We start from the raw sequence: 19,749 nt of genomic DNA, 5'->3' as shown, positions 1-19,749 counted from the left end.
AACATTTGCAATTGACCACAGAGTTGAAATTGACTTGCAATTAAATGTCATTGAAATCAATGGGACATTTTTCCTCCCCTTCGGGTGATCGGGTTGCAAGAATGGATATTTATTCTGTACCGAAGCCTTATTAGAATATCTAGGGTTTTAGTGGGATTGTTCTTCTGTACTTAGCCGGACTCATTTCATGGTAATGGCGCAAATACAGGAGTACGAGATTGTGCCACAGAATAACCTTGATCCTTCACAGAATTATTTGGCTGTGGTTTCTTTCACACGCATACACCAGGAAGGACAGAGGGGTGGCAAAACAGATGCTACAGCCTATGCAGTTATCTGGAAGTCAGCCCCATTAAACTTATTGGGGCTTACCTCCAAGTGGACACCCTTAGGATTGGGAAGCACCGAGAGATTAGACCCCATTTGGATGCCTGGCTTAGCTGAATCTATGGCACTCACTGGTAGCAGGGCAAGGTGTAAACTTTATTTGGAGTTGGTCAGGAATCCCACCCATCAAATAGGAACCAAGAGCCATGCTCAAAGAATGGTGTTAAAGCGAATAAGTCAAACCCACATCGCCTCCCATCAGTGGAAAGCCACTGAATCACTCTTGCTGAATTTTTGAAGGGTTAAATAGATAAATAAGCACAAACAACTAATAAAGTAAGAGAGAATAAATCACTAATTCAGAGAGAAGAGAGTTTGCTCTCTGCAAAGATGCCTTGGATTCAGGATTGGACTCTCCTGTAAAATGTGGAATTTAAAACCATAGCTGACGAATTTAATTTAATTACCCCCCCTTCTAGGTATTCAAATACATGCTAGGAGCTACTGAACCATCATCAAGTGGGAGAGGTCCTCCAGTGGTAGCCAAAGATGCATTATTTTTGTTTTCTTTCTTTTATACGGAATCCACAATGCCGCCCTATAGAGATGTTTACTCAGAAGTGAGTCCCATTGTCTTGGGGAGGTTTCCTCGCTAGTAAGTGTGTTCAGGATCCCAGCCTACACAGCTAAGAAAAGGAGGAGTGAATATTGGAAGTGGGGGAGAAGACCTCTGTTCCAGCCTCTGTTTTTCTGCCTGAAACTCAGTAATTAAACTCACTAATAAAACTGCCTGAAACTCACTAATTAATCACTGAAACTCACAGGATTATGCTGTTTAATTGATATGGTTACCCAAATGTGTGTTCTCCCCCCCAAAACACACACACACACACACACACACACACACACACACTGGGAATTTAAACAAAAAATAAGTTTAATTGAAAGTCACTTCAAAGAGATAAATATACACTGGACATTCAGAGAGGCTATATCCTTCCTTCTCCTCCAAGAATCCTTAACAAAATGTCTTGGGGCTGGTCAGTTGGGGTAGGGGAAAAGTGGGGTTTCTAAGATGCATTTGACAATTACACCTTTTGAGAGCCAGGCAGCCTGATCCAGCGTGTAAATAATGAGCTTCATAGGGCTTACTCCATGGCAGCTTTACACTGCAGATGTAGGGGGTTTGGGTTCAGAACTCTGGGTTGTCCTTGGAAGTAAGACAACAGCAGCCTTTTGGGTTGGAACTTATTCACATTCATTCAATTCATTCAAATTAATTCAAAATTCAAATTAATTCCCTTATGCCTAGTAAAGGTTTGTTGAGTTGAGTTGAAATTAATTCCATTTAACTGAATCATTCACATTAACTGACACCCTCATTTCACTTTAGAGAATCAAGACCATTCACTTTCCTCCCCCCTACCTCGAATTTAGCTGCACCTCTGAGATATGCTGTGTCCCCCTACCCAAATATATATAATCCAGGAGCAATTTTCTCTAACATAGCCAAATTCCATCCACAAACGGTTGCAATCCTATAGACACTTCGCTGGGAGCAAGCCCCAAGTCACACAATGGGATTTACTTCTGAGCAGACATGCATAGGCTTAATGCCCCTTCAAGTCTGTCCTTAGAAGAGACACAATCCCACACTAAATGACTAGAGAGTCAACTCCACTGAGGAGTCAGCCCCACTCACTGGAGCTGTTGGAATTTACTTTCGAGTAAACAGCCCTTGCTCGCATCCCATTAAAAGTCACTTCATAGGTTTGATTCTTTCCACAGGACAATGGGGTGCGTCCCTATAGATTGATTGGTGCGAGCACACTACCCGGAGCTAGCTCAGGGTCATAGTTTCATCTTCTCTCCCCCCCCCCCCCCCACTGATAATTTGGTGCCGGGTTCAAATTCAGCTTTGGATATTTCTTTTTTCTCCAAGTTGGAAGTCATCCCTTGCTCTGAAAGTGATCAAGATGCTCCACAGAGACATTGACAGTCTAGTTCTTCTGTCTCACGCTTACCCCATACCCCCAAACCCCCCTTTAAAAAAAAAAAAAAAGAATGAGTAGTTTTGCCATGAAAGTTTGGGTCCATTCGTTCTCAGGCCTTGTTCTCTAGATTCACAGGTGGACACAATTTTCAAGAAATGACTGCTTCAGGTGCTTTTATTTTTCTTAGCCGAAAATCCCATTTAATATATATGTTGGGCTTCTTCTCCTCTGCCCTCTTCCTGCAGCCCATTAATCTCCCCCACCATCCAAGGACTGTAGGAAATTGAAATGCAAACAGCAACAGCCTTCCAGAATGGGGAGATTGTACTAATGCAGAGAGGTTTTACATTCTTTCCCCCAAAAAGAGAGAAGGTTCCTGGACCTTCTCCATATGTCAGGCCAAACTCTGTGCCAAATATTTTTGGATCTGCTCTTTCCTGGCTTGCAGTGACTCACCCGAAAGGGGAGATCTAGAGCCTTGAAGTTGCAACATTTCAGACTTAATCAAGGGTCTAAATGAAACTAGAAAATTCACCCACCCCATGAATTTTGAGAGCAACCAAGCATCTAGGCATGTCTACTCAGAAGTAAGTGCATTGCATTGGGGGGGGGAAGGCTTACTCCCAGGTAAGTGTGTTTAGAATTGCAGCCTCATCTGGATACATGAACAGCTCTTCTAGGGAGCAAGACACTTTGGGCCTAGACAGGTAGAAGGAACAATGGGGTAGGCTGGACTCCCTGCATGTAGAAAGCTAACCTTTCAGAAGGAAATGTAATATGCCTAATTTACCTTTTATGAGCCTGATTTTTTTTTGGGGGGGGGGGAAGAAGCATTCAGTATGCCCCCGCTCCCAGAAAAACTGATCAATTTATTATTTGGGGTGCAAATTCTTGCTAATCTTGATGGCCTGTAATCAGAACTCTTTAGCACCCCTGCTACAGGGATACAACAGGACGTAAGGACTGCACAGCCAAGATTTAGGAATATCGTGTGGCATGCTGTGAAAACATGGCCCAGCTCAAGCGATGGAGTGAGTCAGAGATGGGGTATTTATTTCAAGAACACTGCAATCTTATGGAGGCTTATTTCAGAGTAAGCCCTTCCAAACACAGTGTTATCAACTGTTGAACAAGCAAACGCTGGATCGGGCCCCACACCCCATTTTGCCCCTGTGCAACTTTGTTCCCAAAGAAATTCAAGGCGGCCTCTATTCCATGGAGTCTTTAAAACTTTTTTAGGTGCCAAAAATATTGCCTCAATGCTGAAAGTTTCTGCAGAAGGGGAACCCACATGAATCGGTTGGTCAATGCTTGGCTCCAACTTCATAGCAGGTTCTCCGAGAACCACCTCTAGTGTCCACCGCACTTTTTCTCACAAGCCAACTTCTTGATCACCCATTCAGGCCAAGAGAGGCGCACTCAAACCCTTCTCCTGACCCTCACCCTGTAACCAATCAATAGACCACCAGCCCCGAAACGGGCTCTCTTGGAAGTCATTTCTCTGCAAAATAAATAGAAGACTCCCCCTTTCCCAGCCTGAACACTACCACCTTCGCAGCACCTCGCACACACACCTTCCCTAATCAATTACTTAATGGACAAAGAGCTCTGTTATCGATACCAGAATAGCAGGCCTAATCTCAGATTGCCAAACATTGTGTCAATCAACACCCAATCGCAGCCTAAAGGGGAAAACCCACTGAGATAAGGCTTCTCCTCCTTCCCTCCAGACCCAGAGAAGGGGTGAAGACCCCCAGGTCCCCTTTTTCCTTTTATGAAAGTGATCTCTCTTGTAATGACCTTGGAGGGCTGCTGGAGCAACCTAATAATTCAACCCCTAAGCAGAACTGTGTGAAGTTTTGCTTGCCTTGCCTCTCACAGGAGTCAAGAGAGCAGCTCTTTCTTGGACAAACAGCTATGAGAAACTAAGACAAACTGAGCAGTTCTTCCCTTCCTCAGATGTAGAATTTGAATTTGCAAGCTCCTTGGGGCAGGGAGTTGCCTTTTGGTTCCGCAAAGCTCTATGCCCGCTGAAGAATCCCAGGACATATTAAATACTCTTATTTCAGGGTCTGACCTTCTTCCAACCCTACCCATCTTTCTTTCCTTATTTCATCCCTCTATCTTTCTTTCGTCCCTCCTTTTGGACAGACAAGAGCAGTCCTCACTGAGGCAGCTGAATCACCCAGAAATGGTTTGCACATGTGAACAGGTCCTCCCTGCTTTTTCCCATAACAGACCCAATCTGTTCAGAAATCTATACGCTTTCAGAAGCATCGGTTCATAGCTCTGCGATTGCCTCTCCTCAAATGCACAGTGATGAAACATGTATATACCCAAGTTTCTACAGTAAAGATCTATGGTTATCTGGCCAATCATATCATTAAGAGAAGAGAAAAATCACCTATGATCAAGAGTTCAGGGGGAAAAAATAATCACAGATAGAATCATAGAATTATAGATTTGGAAGGGACCTAAAAGGATATCTAGTCCAACCATAGCAGGAAATTCTCCTAGAGCACCTCCAGCAAGTTCTCCTCGAGCCTCTGCTTGAAGCTCTCCAGTGAGAGAGAATCTACCACCTCCCTTGACAAGCTCTTCCACTACCGAACCTGTCAGGAATTTTTTTTTCCTGATATCCAATCAGGAAAAATGATGATGAAGATTATGTATGAGGCTGGTTTATATAGAATCAGAACTTTGGTCCATTGGGTCTTTCTAAGGTTTGATGCAGGTATTTTGTCCCCTACCCTCGACCAGTAGTTATGTGCTCTGGCACTGACCTACCCTCTCTTGGCCATACAGGACTGGAAGTGTTTGATGTACACGTCAGTGCATACCTGCAAAGGTTTATATATGGAAATTTGATTGCAATACTTATGCGTGTTTGCTGAGAATTAAGTCTCTCTCCTAGGAATAAAAAAAACTGAACTGTGTATTTAAGTTAGCAACTATCCACTCTTTTAGCCCCTAGGTCTTTTTTTTTTTTTTCCTGTGCTTTCTGGATTGCAACTTGAGATTCTCTGTTTAGGAATAACGTAAGGATAGCCACGCCACATTTTCTCAGAAACCAGTTTTACCATGCTCAATGGCATTGACTCGTGTAACTGTGACTTAGGGCCCAATCCTATCCAACTTTCCAGCACCAATGTTTGTCCCCTTACCTCGGGACTGCATCAGTGTCAGAAAGTTGGATAGGACTGGGCACCTTAAAGTAATCACTGCCACCATCAATGTAATATAAGGGCTGCTCGATGGACAAAAGGGTTGCCCAGTAGTCTGTCTCCAACAGTGGTCAGCCCATCAGTAAGGCCTTAATGAAGGCCTCCCCCTAATGATTGTGGAAGGAAGTGGTATTTAGAGAGGGGATAATTCCTTCCTACAGAGCAGTGGCATCGCTAGGAAGGTGTGGGTGGGTGCGGTCTGCACCGGGTGATGCGCACAGGGGGGGTGACATGCACTGGGGGGGTGACACGCTAAAATCGCAGTGGTTAGGAGTAACCCCCTCATATTATATACTGTTGGATGTGGAATTTCGAGCGGAATGCAATGCAAAAAACCCAGGTGAAATATCTCCTTTCTATCAAAAGTTATGGCCAAAAAACAGGAGAAAAAATGCATGGAGCCCTATAGAAAGTAAAAGTGAGCCGTATTGCACATTTACTTGTAAGTAGGTGAACTTGCCTTAGTCAACCGGAAAGGGCAGGCTGAGAGGAATCCAACGACACCAGAATGGTCCTGATCCGATGAACGCAGCCCCCAAAAACACCTGAGAAGGAAGTCCCTCCCTCCAAGCAGATGAATGTATTGAGCCCTATGGAAAGCAAAACTAAACCTCACAGTCGGGTTTACTCGCCAGTAAGCAAACGTGCCTTGGCTGGTGTGGAAGATCAGGTGAAGGAGAGTGCAAAGCTACCAAAAGGGTCCTGATCCTATGCACCTGCAGCTAAACAAGTGCTCCAGAAGGCGCCCCCCCCCACTAAAAAGGATCAAACCTTTTTGAGACTTGCAAAGCCAGGTGGATCCTGACAGTGATCTGGTTGAAACAGAAGTTCTTCAATTAATCTGGGGACTGGGTAGGGCTGAAAACCTTACTGGTTTTGGAGGGGTGGGGGTGTTATTGCAGGCAGGCTGCAGAGGAAATTCACTTGGTGGACCAGGGCTGGCTTCTACTTATTTAATTATCTGTTTTACTTTAATTATTTATACTGATTTATTTTAATCTGCCTGATGATGTCACTTCCACCATGACATCCTTCTGGTGGGTCTTGGACAGATTGTCATTCTAAGAAGCGGGTCCCAGTGCTAAAAGTTTGAGAACTGCTGCAATAAGGTGTTAGTAAGTTGATACCCTTGGGGGGGGGGTGACACCACTAGTGACCAAAATCACTAAAATCATAATTTGGAAGAATAATACCATCATGTTATATATCAATCAGTGCGTAATTTCATGCAGAATGTGTTTTATCTTTGTTCTATCAAAAGGTACAGCCAAAAAACCAATGGTGGTGGAGTGATGGTACATCACCACGCCCACCACCTGGGGTGTTGCCCTGCCCGCTGCATGGGGGGTGTGTGTGACGCACTGCCATTCTGCACCGGGTGACACAAACCCTAGTGACACCACTGCTACAGAGCCCTTCAAAGGAGCCATCATGGCCAATAATAAACTTGGTCAATAGTTTTACAGTATCAACACAATCTGAGTGACATCTTTCCTAGTTGGAGCCTAACCTACACCCTTCCTCAGGCCATGATATCAGTCACAGCTGCTCCAGGACTCTTTTATTTTTGGCTAATGGGAAATTCAGAACCAACTAATGAGACTTTCCCTTTGAAATTCTCTCTTAGTTTCACTCACCCCAGGGAGGAGGTTCAGGAGATTGTCCAGATGGATTGGGTCCAGATTGTTTGGGATAGAACATCATGAACGCAGGACTTGAGACAACAACATCCTGCTGGGTCAGAAAATTGGCAAAGATGGACGTGTGGATCAGGGGGGGAAAAAAACAGAGAAAATGGGAAAGTGAACTTGTTTTACAAGCTTGTTGAAAAGATTCCATCAAGATAATACTCTTTGCACAATCAGAAGATGCTGTGCAAATATTTATTACCCTGATTTGCTGCAAATCGGGGCCTCTCCTCAAAGCCTTCCAACTTGAAATAACGTCTGTGGGGAAGGGGACTGTATGGGTGGGAATAGGACTGCTTCCATCCAATACCCCCGATACATCATCTTCCTTATAAGATACACAGCCGGGTCTATTTTTACCGGCCAACTGATGAATCGGTTCAAAGCAAGAAGGGACAAGGGAGGCTGAAGATAAGATAATGTAAGTGTGGAGGAGAGAATGTTGTATCTGTTGAGGGTTCCTCTTTCCCATGCCTTCTCTGTTGTTAGTAACTGAGCTTCAGTATCACACACACATTTCTCCTTTCTACCCCTACATCCATTCCCTTCCTCTGCTGTCTCATCTTGTGTCACCTTAAAATTATCACTCTTAAAAGATCATCAATATTGGTCCTTGACTATGTATTCTGAATTTTTTAAAATTATTTTTTAATGGTTGTTTTTATGACGACTCTGTAAGTCGCCTTGGGAGTTTTGTTCACCAAGGGGAATGGTAAGGCAGACTTAAAAAATATATATATATGAGTAAATATCTAGAATGTAACCCCCTTGGGGCAGGGATCTGTCCTTTCACTCTGTTTGGACAAGGATCTGTCCTTTCACTCTGTTTGACTATGTATATTGAATTTTTTAAAATTATTTTTTAATGGTTGTTTTTATGAAGACTCTGTAAGCAGCCTTGGGAGTTTTGTTCACCAAGGGGAATGGTAAGGTAGACTTAAAATATATATATATATGAGTAAATATCTAGAATGTAACCCCCTTGGGGCAGGGATCTGTCCTTTCACTCTGTTTGACTATGTATACTGAATTTTTTAAAATTACTTTTTAATGGTTGTTTTTATGAAGACTCTGTAAGCCGCCTTGGGAGTTTTGTTCACCAAAGGAAAAGCGGGGTAGACTAAAAAAAAAATATGAGTAAATATTTAGCCTGTAACCCCCTCAGGACAGGGATCAGTCCTTCCACTCTGTTTGAAGTGCAGTACACATTGATAGCATAACAATGAAACAAAGCTACACAAAGAACAATGACTGCTCTCAAAATCTTAATGAAAGATGAAAGCCTATGGCCAGATATTTTTTTTGGGGGGGAGAGCAAGGTGAGGAGAAGGAATCATTGCACACCCGTCTCAGTGCAAACGGCTGCAGTCCAATGTATTTCACCATAGTGGTGAGCAATTGGGTAGAATCCAGCTTCAAGACCCACCCTATAAGAAGCACATATGCAAAGGACAGGAGATGAAAGGCACATAGCCTGTGGTTGGAGGTGGGGGGTGGGTGAGAGGGTCTCTCTGGGTTACAGCCTTCCAGAACTGAAAGCAGGTTCAAAGCAAGAAGCAAAGGTGTAAGGCCTCTTGATTCAAACAGGAGAAAAGCAAATATGGATTGGGAAGTCCTTCAGTTTGGGATGACATGTAAACAGGTAAATTTGGGTGGAATTTTATTCCTTTTCCCATTAAACCAAGTCTTTTTTTTTCAAGTTTGGTAAACCTAAGTGGGTCCATTTTCAACCACCGTGCCATGACACACTAGTGTGCCGCAAATGGCCTGCAGGTGTGCCGCGGGAATTTGGGAGAGGGTCATTTATTAGTAGGGCCATTGGGGGCTGTGAGCCCCCAAGGTGGATGGTGCACCTTGTCAATTGTCAAAAAACTGACCGTGTGCCTTGACAATTTTAGTACCTTATCAGTGTGCCATGAGACAAAAAAAGGTTTACAATCACTGCGATAGAGGGTCATTTTAAAAAAAGAAGAAGTGGGCCCCAGTGCTAAAAAGTTTGGAAACCCCTGGTTTAGCGACATCACTCCTGGCCAGGGTGTTCCTTCTCAAGACCATCTTTAATTCCTGGAGCTTATTAAAAGCGTGCTCCCAGCAAAACTGTTTGGGGGTCCCCAGCTTGTGTGTGTTTTAATGATCCAGTGGAACAAACACTTGTTGACTGAAGCAGGTTCATGGATGCACTGTAAATCACAGAACGTTTATGGCTTGGAGGCGGAAATGCTGGGTAAATGAGGGGAGGGGATGGGTGAGAGGTCCCCCCTCCCCTGTGAGATAGGAGCAAGCTGTAGGGAACTGTGGGGAGGGTCTGGGTGTCTTTCCCCCCCTCTTCCCCCCTCCCCAGAGCATCTTGTGGATTAAAGGCCTGGGTCCCTTCATTGGAGGCCCCCACTTGGCGCCTCCAATGAATGGTGGCATGTTCTCCATCAGTTGTCCATAAGTCCACCATACCCAACAGGGAAAAATTTAATCACTAGAAACCAGACCTCGCTTAAAAGGGAAATCGACATTCATTTCCCTCCCCCCATCTCTCTCTGCCCCCCCACCCCTTTCCTGTCCTTCAATGCCATCTCTGTAGTTAGGCTTGGAGGAGGGGGAGCTTGAAATTTGAGGTGAGGGGGAGGGTCTCAAAGGCCCCCTCCTTTTAACCTGCCCAGTTAACCACACAGCCCCTTGATCTGCTTATAAAAAATGAAGCAATAATCTTGGGGAGGTATTAAGCAAGTGGTGGGCATTGTAAAGACCCTTAAAAATGTTTTTTTTTTTTTGGAGGGGCTGCAGAAGTCCAGTTAATTCTGTTCTGCTCCAAGGCTGCTGTTTCTCCTCCTCTCTCCCCAGCCTTTCTTTTTTCACCCCCCTCTTTCAGATGCCCCCCCATCCTTTCATCTGAAAGCCTCATAAAAGAGCATAAGGAAAAGAGGGGGGTACTGGGTACATGGAAAAGAGCCCAGCTCAGCTGTTAAGCTCTCCTGACCCTCTTCCCCCACTTAGAAAGTTGCCTCCTTCCACCCATGATAAAATTAATAATCCTAATCACAGTCTAATTATTCAAAAAATATTATTATTAGACTGATTACGATCAATTAATAATACTAATAGCTGTCACCTTGGCTCCTAGAGTGTTCATTTAAATCTCAGTAATCAGGAACACTGAAATTTTAAAAAGTGATACACACACACACACACACACACACACACACACCACTTAAATCAGCTTCTTTCCCTATGGGGATTTAAATAGCCTGCCCATGTAAACCGCCTTGAATAAAGTCTTGAATAAAGAGCAAGAAAGGTGGTATATAAATACCTGTATTATTATTGTATTATTCTTTCCAGTATTAATTTTTAATTGCTTTTAAGTGCCCAATGATCCAGTCCTATCTCTGCTTAAACTCCACTGTGAATTTCAGCAAGGTTGGACTAAACCTGACTGACTGAAAGCCCAATCCTATCTCTATCTATTCAGAGGTAAGTCCCATTATATTCAATGGAGTTTACTCCCAGGAAAGTGTGAATAGGATTGTAGCCTGAGGCTGAAATCCTAGCCACACTTACCTGGGAGTAAGCCCCATTTACTTTAATGGAACTTACTTCTGAGTAGAGATGCTTAGGAGATGGACTCTTGAGCAACAGGGATTGCTTCCTAAGGGAACTTCTCTCACAATGCAATTTTAGGTGTATCTACTCAAAAGTAAGGCCCATTGAGTTGAGTGGGGCTTACTCCCAGAAAAAGAAAAAAAAATTGTATAGGGTTACAGCCTGGGCATTAATTACAGAGAAAGTCCTAGACAAACTTTCCTCCAAGTTGTGATCAGGTTGGTTGCCTATTTTATTTAACTTAACCCATTTTTGCCTTGCCCATTCGGTTTCTGTTGCATATATGCAACATTGGTTCAGAAATATTAAAGCACCTCTCTCTCTCTCTCTCTCTCTCCCCACCAAAAGACAATTTTAAAAAATACACAAAACCAAATTAATAACATATAATTATAATTATATATTAATTAATTAATTATAATTATAATATATAAATATGTAATATATAAATAATTTATATAAATATAATTATAATTAATAATTATAAATGCAATCTCAACACAGAGCCCTCCCTCACCCCACATACAATTCTAAAGTTTATAATGTAAGAAACTGGAGGGGGAAGGCTCCTTTTAAATTCCCCTCCTCCAGACACTTTGATCTCAAAAAAACCGGAGGAAGGGAGGGGGCATTTAGTCAACCTGTTCATCCACTGAAGCCAGGAGGGCTAAATTCCATGGGACAGGAGTTACTCTGGAGTAAGTTGAGGTCAGGAAAAATACCCATTCAGACCTATTGACTCTGGTCCCAGAGCTTTAGGATTTAGGGATATTGACTGGGAGTGCTGGTGTCTGGTTTGCCTCTTGAAGTGGAACCGAGTCCCTCCCCCCCATTCCAGGTGATTATCTTGAATCTTCTACTCCCATTTTTGGAAATTCTCTAGTGTGTCCCCTCCCCAGTCAAAGAGTAGACATTCTGAGGGTCTTCTGAGGGTCTTTTTAGGGTCTGCACTGGAAGCCAAAAAGTTAGAGAGTTTTAAACAATGGGAGCCTACCCACACTTTTTAATCAAGTCTGTAAAAATTATTTTAGACACATGCAGCCTAATCCTATACTTGTATAGGTAGTAAGTCATAGGGTATGGATCCTTTACAGAGTGGATGCAACCTAAGGAACAACAGAGAATCTATATTTATCTCCCTGCTGTTTTGTTGTAGAGGCAACTCTTATAGTCCAATCCTAGGCACATCTACTCAGAAGTAATTCCCATTGAGTTCAAATGGGGCTTACTCCCAGAAAAGTCCATAAGAAGATTGCAGCCTTAAGGTGAGTCCCCTTCTTTCTGATAGATAGATAGATAGATAGATAGATAGATAGATAGATAGATAGATAGATAGATAGATAGATAGATAGATAGATAGATAGATAGATAGATTTTCCACTTACAGAGGAGAAATGATTGGAGGGCCGATGATTAAATTTAAATCAGTTACAGGAAAAAATGAATCCTACTGCACATTTGAAATCAGAGGAGCTGATTTCAGGGGGCCCAAAACAGAGGGAAATCCCCTAATAGGAGCAGTTCCAAGGTTAGTTAATGGTAGCTGAATGAGATCTGCTGTTGGAAAGAGTAGCTGCACAAGATGCTCTGGTCTCAAGAACTGGTGCGAGGAGATCTTCCATGGGGATGGGGCCCATTGGATTTAACTCCGAACTCTTAAGCAGGTGTTCCCCCCCCCCAAAGAAAAGCATAAGGCTCTATTCCTATACATAGGATATATATCTTGAGAGCAAGCCCCATTAAATACAATGGGACTTGCCTGCAGATGATTGGGCTCTCAATCTCCCAAAGATCTCCCAAATTCTCCATCTGATCCATCTTGATAACTCTCATTGAAATGGGGCGACTTTCCACAGTTCCCAGTCGAAACCGAAACCAGTAACAATTAACACGAGGCTGGTAACTCTGAAGCAATGATCAAAAGGCTATTTCACCCTGTCGGAAGCACATTTACCTGCTGTCAAGTCAATATTATTGTCTCTACATTGTAGCATGTACAGGGCTGAGGGCTAGAGCTCTTATGACCTCCCTATGCCCACCTGGTGGTTTTTGGGCCCCTGGAAAGATCCACAGCCCAGAGATTTCCTGACTCACAGCCCAATCCTATCCACACTTTCCTGGGAGTAAGCCCCATTGACTCTAATGGGACTTACTTCTGAGTAAACATGCATAGGATTGGGCTGCCATTCTCTCCTGATGCCTGTGTGTGTGTTTTACCAGTTCTCTTGTGACAGTACAACCCCACGCATGTCTACACATGTAAGTCCAGCAGAATCTAAATAGGACTACTCCTAAGTAAGCCTGTATAGGATTGCAGCCTTACTCTCCCCCCCCCAACTTTTTCTCCAAAGACAATAGGAAGTTTATTCTCTATGACTATGTGAGGACTGGGATCCAGACCACTAGGCACCACTGCCAATCAACGTGTTTCATTCACTGCACTGCTTCTTGCCCACACAACCCTAAGAACTTTTACCAAAGGGGTCAACACAATCCCATATACACTTCTCTAGATGTTAATCCTATACATTCTTCTCTAGTCACACACATTTTTCTAGTCCCATTGAACTCAATGGGGTGAGTTCTTCTTCTGAGTAGGTATATGCAAAAGGATTAGGCTTGCACTGCACTCAAGGTGTTGCTTTGCTTTGTCAGTAATAATATCAATATTAAGAAGCACTTTTAAAGTGCTGTAAACCAAGGTCATACAGCAATGTAACTGTTATTTACACACACAACAGCCCACACTTCTCATACTCCTTCTCTAAAAACTAGAGCAGCGGTAACTGTGGGTCCCAAGCTGATTTTTGTGTGGGTCACCAAAGGATGGTGGAAAGATCAGCTAAGTAATTGCCTCAAGCCCTGAGGGTATTCAAAAATCAGATAGTGTAGCTGCTAATTACCTTGCAAAGAACTCAGCTCCTGCAGTTTGAAAGCAGGTGTAAATGTAAGGAGATAAACATTTGAGGATCTTTTATTCTTCTGGTTATTATCACTTTATATAAAATATGATTTCTTTCTAGATCTCCTTTTTTTTTTAAAGTCTGGTAAACCTACTTGGGTCCTGACAGAGTGTCCTTTTAAAAAGTGGTTCCCGGTGCTAAAAAGTTTGGAACCACTGATCTAGAGCAATTCTGGAACATCTGACGTGAGAAGATGGTCTCCCTTCTCAATCATTGCTGACTTTGGAGAACCGGAAGAGATGTTTCTTCTCTCTTTTGGAGAGGACAATAAAAATAAAATGCAACAACTATGGCGGGGGAGGCTTCCTCCCCCCCTTTCCTTATTGCTTACTGCCCCATGACATGTTCTAGAGTTCAGGCAGTTGTCAGGATGAAGCTTTGGCCACTCTTTCTCAAGTGTACACAAGAACGAAAAAGGGGTCTGCTTCTCAATTAATTGGAGTATCAACAGCTGGCTATGCTTGAGAAGACCACATACAGTTGTGTATGTGTGTGTGTCTATCTGTGTGTTTTGGTGATGGGGTGGTGGAAAGAGCTCACTGAGGTCATAAACTTGACAGGCACATAGGAATATTTAAGTCCCTAACTTGGCCAGAAGTTTGTGACCCCAGGATCCAGGCTTGGGGTGGGGTGGGGGGAACTGCTAGGCTTATAATTTCAGGACGCCGAATCTTTGCATGTATACTTATGAGACACCGCAGAAGTGGGGGCAACGTGGGGGGGGCAGAGTATAGCTGCTCTCTGGCGTTGCTATATTTGGGAAAGAATTTTAAAGGCCTTCCAGGAAAGCTGCAAAGGAGGCCAGAATGGGCTGGCCTGCAGGATTTGCAAAGGATTCTGGAAGAGAGTTAATACCAACCTCCTGGGGTGGGGAGCTAGCTGCTAGGGGCTTGCCTTGAAGGCCTGCGGATTCTCAGGGTGACCAAATGTCATAACTGCAAAAGAGGACAAGACACCCCCCCCAAAGTATAGGACATCCAAGAATAATGTAGAACGTAACAAAATAAAAGCTAAAAACACTTGTATACTGATTTCATGTGGTTAATTTAAACACTTTTTACTTGTTTTTAACATTTATTGTTGTTAAAACACTTATTACATTGACAATATTACTTATTGTTACATTTTAAACTATATTAGATATAATTTATTGATGACAAGGAGGTTCAGCCGTGCCTGCTCACAAGGGAAAGGTCATCTAGTCTAACCCCTGCCTATAGCAGGAAATCCTTCTTCAACATCTTCTCCAGAATCCACCCCCTCCACTAGCAATCTGTTCCACTGCCAAACTGCCCTGACCATCAGGAATTTCTTGACCATTCAGAATCGCCTCTCTTGCAGTTTGGACCTACTGGATCTAGTTTCTACTCTCAGAGGTAGTTAAGATGCCTTCTTCCATATGGCAGCCCTTCAGGTATTTGAGGACCTTCTCCAGGTGAAACACCCCCAAGTTCCTTCAACCTTTCCTCGTTAGGGTTCTGCTCTGAACCAGTGAAGTTCAGTATTCTCAACACAGGTTTGCAGAAGCCCTCCATGGTTCCAAATATGTCTGCTTGAGGGCTTGGGAATACTTGGGAGCTGTTTATTTGTTAGTGCATTAATATATATATATATATATATATATATATATATATATATATATATATATATATATATATACACACCACTTTTTAAAGAAAAAAATGTTGTTCACAAAGTGGTTTACACAGCAAAACAAATCCATAAATGGAGATGAGATACCAGCAACAGCCACTGGAAAAGATGTAATGCAGGGGTGAAGAGGGAAATTGCCTTCCCCCCCCCACCCTGTTAAATATAAGAGGTCACCACTTTAAAAGGTGCCTCTTGCCCAATTAGCAGGGTTAATGGACATTTGTCATGATGCATTTCTTCCATGGTAGATCTCAAGGTTTCCCAGGTGGACACCCGGTAGACACATACCTGCTCCGTTTCGGAAAGGTGACAAGAAACATTCATTTATTTATCCTTCATCCAAGGCGCACAGGACTGTAAATTTTACTCTCCCTGTTCCTTTTTTTATCTTCACAACAACCCTGTGAGATCGACTGGGAGATAGCAGCAACTGGCCCAAAGTAATCTGCATGGGAATTTGAACCCAGGACCTCCTGGTTTGAGGGGAGAGCTGTAATCTCTGCACCACACCACCTACCACGTGCTCTCGAAGAAGTCACAAATACGAAGAACCAGGATGGTGTAGTGGTTCTGGAGTTGAACTTAACTTGGAAGATCCAGGTTCAAATCCTTGCTCGGGCATGAAGCTTCCTGGGTGACTATGGGCCACTCGCTCTTTCTCAGCTTCACCCACCTCAAAGGGTTGTTGTGAAGAAAAGGACCATGCACAGCAACCCTGAGCTCCTTGGAGGGAGGGTGCTATAAAAATTGAAAAATAGAAAGGCTTGGGGTGGGGGGGGGGAATGCATGCACAGAAGATTTTTAAGCTAAGTTCTGGATAGACCTGGCTGAAATTAAGCTCCAATAACAGCAGAAAGGAGGCTTCTTCTACAAGAATGGACCCCCCCCCCAATGAAATACACAATGGGACTTCATCTGAGAGTCAACATTGGAAGGATCCAGTCCTTACAGTATGAAAGGACCTATTCCCAGGATGGTCAGAGAGAAAAAAATCTTACCACTAAGTCACAAAATTCTGAAATGAAAATACCTGAAAAATGGTTGGCAACCTTCAGTCTCGAAAGACTATGATATAAGCCTATAGCACCCAGTATTCCCAGGCGGTCTCCCATCCAAGTACTAACCAGGCCTGACCCTGCTTAGCTTCCAAGATCAGATGAGATCCGGCATGTGCAGGGGTAACAGTTGCTGTCAATACCGGGTGCTGCAGGCTTATTCCATGGTCTTTCGAGACTGAAGGTTGCCAACCAAAATACCTGATGAATGTGAAGAATCTCTCTCTGCCTTCAGATATCAATTAGACCTGGCAGGTATGTGTGGTGGGTGGGGAGGCAGGTGAGGCAGAGCCTCCCCACCAGAGTTCTTTGAAAAGTGCCCCTGCCGGCCTTGCAAGGCATCCAAGCACCCACAACCCATGTGCAGAGTGCAAGACCTCACCCACCATACATCCCTGAGAGCTGCATTTCAAGGGAGCTTGACTGCACATTCATTCACTAGGTGAGCCTACAGTCAACCATCGTAGAGGAATGAGATGCCTTCATGTGTGAATGCCAGCTGAGATAGGGTTGGGGGTGACTCACCAGTTCAGTTGCTGTCATAAAAGACAGAAAAAGAGTTTATGCACATGGCATCAACATATTCATGTGCTACGTTCATACTCCTTTAAATCTGCCTCTAAGAACTTGAGGGTGCAATCCTAACCAACTTTCAAGCACCAAGGTAAGGGCAGGGCAACCTTGAGGTAAGGGAACACACTTTTATTTACCTGGGGGAGGCCTCTGTGACTGCCCCCCACCCACCTGCAGGTTGCAGGTCACTGGCACAGCTATGCCAATGCTGGAAAGTTGGTTAGGACTGTGCCCTAAATGTCATAGATAGTGCACTAGAAATGGAGAGGGGTGGAAGGAGGTGATCCTTAACCCTCTTAACCAGATGAGATTTCAATAGAAACTAATGGACATGGAAATGCCAAACATTTCACAAGGAAGTAAATCTCAATATAACAAGTTTAGAAGGGGGGGGAGGGGCTTTGCACAAAACAGATCTCTTAAGATACTTGGGCTGCAATCCTATCCATACTTTCCTGGGAGTAAGTCCCATTAAACATAATGAGCCGTACTTTCGAGTAGACACGCACAAGGACTGTGCTAAGAACATCTTTGGCTAAATCATTCCCACCCATATATGTGCTTTTGTGCTTTTATATTGTAATGAGCAATTGGTTATATAATAAATTTTCTTCACAATTGCCACCCAGATTTACAAATGACAAGTGCTCTAGATAGATCATTTGCAGTTGACAGAATGTACAGGTTGCAACAGGTTGCAGATTTACAACCAAGAGAAAGAACATGGGAGCAAAGCCGTTTACCTTGGTCTTAGTTTCCTCAGGCTGGTTCTTTTCCAGAGATCCACATGGCTGCACTTTCAGTCAAAGGAGAACGGGTGCTGCAAAGGCCCCCCCACCAGCCCCTGAAACAGAAATGGGGAAAGAGTTGGCAAAGGTCTCCAAAGTTCTCCTAACATCTTCCAATTCTCCGAGCATCATCTGGAAAGCTACCCTGAACAAAACAAATGCCCGCACTTTGTGTCTTTCACATAAGAAAGAACCATGTACACCAAGAAAGGACACCTAGATGTTAGTGCCAAGGACAACCATGGCAGAAAATTTATTAATATCTCCAAAAGCTCTATATACTGAAACCACTGACTACTGAATCCTTCCTCTAAAAGCTCCTCTCTTGTCTTCATCCTCTGTTCGGCTTGCGTAAAACTTATTAACTTTCTGTAAGATAACCCAGTTTCTGTAGAACCTACATGACTACCAAAAAGAACTTCTTGTAGAGAAGCTTATATAACACTATACTATATTATATTATATTGTATATTAATACATACTAATACTAATAATACTAATTGTGTGTGTTTATTATTAAGAAACGTTCAATGGGGTGGGGAGAAGAGAGAGGCTTATATATTACTAAAATAAAAATATTAATATATTATACTATTACACCATATTATAATATATTACACTTTTAATAAATACCAATTCTAATAATACTAATTTTGTGTGTATATTATTAAGGAACTTGATCAATATAGTGGGGGGGAGAGAGAAAGGTACTACTATTTGTTGGGAATTACATTCAGAGAAGATACCTACATGGTTATTGAAATTATATATAGGTATTCTTCCAGCCTAACAAATCAATGAGGAAAAAAAAAAACTGTGCTTAGATTTATAGGTTTAAAGAGTTTGTACAGTCACACACACACATACATATGTATACACTATATGTTCATTGAATCTCTCTCTCTCTCTCTCTCTCTCTCATGCAAACACACAACTAAAACACAGTATGATTTTGAGCTTCTAAAGTCTGAGAGCACAATCCTATGCTTGCCTATCCAGAAGTAAGTCCTATGGTTCACAGTGGGGCTTACTCTCAGGAAAGTGCACATAGGATTGAAGCCTGTGTATGAAAGCCACCACAGATGTTGTCCGGGCTTCTTGACTGTTGCATTCTGTCATGTGCAATGAAGCACAATGGGCGCAGCTTTGTGGAATCAGTTTTGAGTGGGAATAAACTCCTGCGTGGCAGCTTGGCTATTTAAAGCTATGAACAGCCTATATAAGGCTGCTTCTACGCACTTGGGTGGAAAGCCCCACTGAGTCCAGCAGTTCTGACTTCCCGGTAAACTGCACTTGGGGAGAAGGCTGCAGGTCCCAGGATAACCAGTCACGATCATTTCTGCCCAACCTTGCATATACGAAACAGGGACCAAACGGGTTCACCTGTGGGCTGGGCAGAAATGGGTTAAATCGCATTGCAACCCATTAAATGGAATGGCAGCTCATCATTCCATTCATAGGGAGCCCATTCAGGGTGGCTGACAGCAATTTTATCCATGCACATGGGAGCGGAAGGGCTCTTAGGAAAGAACTAGCAAGGGGGACAATTGGAGCCCATGCAGACCTACTCAGAAGGAAGTCTCCCTGGTCTCAGTGGAACTGGAAAACTGCAACTGGGTTGCAGTTTTCCATCCCCAGGAATAAGATCTCATCAGCTAACACCTTTCCACTGAGCTCCACCTAAGATGGTTCATTATACACCATCAATATACAGTTAATATCTGTGGGAAGTTCTAGCACTGCAGTTTAAACAGCCTCCTAGCTTTAAACAGCCACATGCCTGATCTTGCCTGATCTTGGAAGCTAAGCAGGGTCAGGCCTGGTTAGTACTTGAATGGGAGACCGCCAGGGAATACCGGGTGCTGTAGGCTTATACCAAAGTCTTTCCAG

General features: G+C 43.3%; 1 long non-coding RNA gene across 1 annotated transcript in view; it reads right to left on the bottom strand.

The window, feature by feature from the left end:
* The window catches only part of LOC136634531 (uncharacterized), a 42,549-nt gene that overhangs the window by 7,794 nt on the left and 15,006 nt on the right, over positions 1-19,749 (bottom strand). The window contains exon 3 of the long non-coding RNA XR_010793300.1: positions 17,815-17,915. This is a non-coding gene — a long non-coding RNA (uncharacterized lncRNA). The remainder of the gene's footprint in view (positions 1-17,814; positions 17,916-19,749) is intronic.

The sequence above is a fragment of the Tiliqua scincoides genome, chromosome 14 (assembly GCF_035046505.1).
Source record: "Tiliqua scincoides isolate rTilSci1 chromosome 14, rTilSci1.hap2, whole genome shotgun sequence".
Lineage (NCBI taxonomy): Eukaryota > Metazoa > Chordata > Lepidosauria > Squamata > Scincidae > Tiliqua > Tiliqua scincoides.
This window is presented reverse-complemented; position numbering and strand designations above follow the sequence as displayed.